Below are 1,168 nucleotides of genomic sequence, written 5' to 3'. Positions count from 1 at the left end.
TTAGGATGACCATTTAAGTCTATCAACCCATTTAGCATATAGACATGTTTCTATCCCCAGGATCTCAGTTATAAAATAATAATAATATAATATAATAATATAATAATATATAGATAATAGCATTTATTTTATAATATACTATAAATACTATGAAGATACATGTATTATAAAATCAATGGTGATAGGTACAACTGAGTAATAAATGCTTATAAAAAGATATTCAAAATATATGCATTTTGGTAACACATAGGTAATATATGAATACTAGTATAATACTAGTACTAGTATTATGAATTCTATTTAAAATCAATATACTAATTAATAATTAATAGTTATTATTTGTTAATTATAACACTTTGAAAGCATTATGTATGATAATTTAGTTAAATATATTTAATAATAATATTAAAGTTGTATTTGATAAAAAAAAAGTATTTAAATACATGTATACAAATAATTTAAAACATAGAAGTCATTATGCAATGAAAAATTTTGAATTTTATTCCTTAAATCATAATATATTTTAAATTGTCTATAGTTTTGGTGTACTAAAGTGTTCGATTTTCGGCCTCTTTAGGACATATAGCGGCATAGCGCTCTCGTTAGTGACAATTATCTGTAGTAAAATTTTCAATCAAGTTTTCAAACAAGTGACGACACATTATCAATACACCTTGTGAAAGACAAACGTAAAGAATGATAACATATCAAAAATCAATAGATAACAAGGCAATCTTGATAATTTATGGGTAAACAACCAAGCGCCCAAGCAATCGTTCCACTATGTAATTATTTTTAAAGTAACTTATAACTCGCAGATTAGACACTTTACTTACTAATCGTGTAATCGACATGCGTTCGTTGCGTTCGCGCGTCGAACGGAGACTGTCTTTTGATGTGTTTGGCGTTTTCATTCCCGTCATCTGCAGTGACATGGTGAACTAAGAATTTTCCAGAGGCAAGTTACAAATATGCCAAGTCCTAATGCATAATTATGATTAATATAATATAACTAATTATATTTTAGATGGTTATTGACTACTATCGATTATATCATATTACATTTACTAGGGGACCCACTGGCTACCCCTCTATTTAAGAAAAATCTCAGAGGAAATTACCGTTCACCACCCACTGCCCATCATCTATGCCGGATTTGCGTCGCACC

The sequence above is a fragment of the Acyrthosiphon pisum genome, chromosome A2 (assembly GCF_005508785.2).
Source record: "Acyrthosiphon pisum isolate AL4f chromosome A2, pea_aphid_22Mar2018_4r6ur, whole genome shotgun sequence".
NCBI lineage: Eukaryota > Metazoa > Arthropoda > Insecta > Hemiptera > Aphididae > Acyrthosiphon > Acyrthosiphon pisum.
This window is presented reverse-complemented; position numbering follows the sequence as displayed.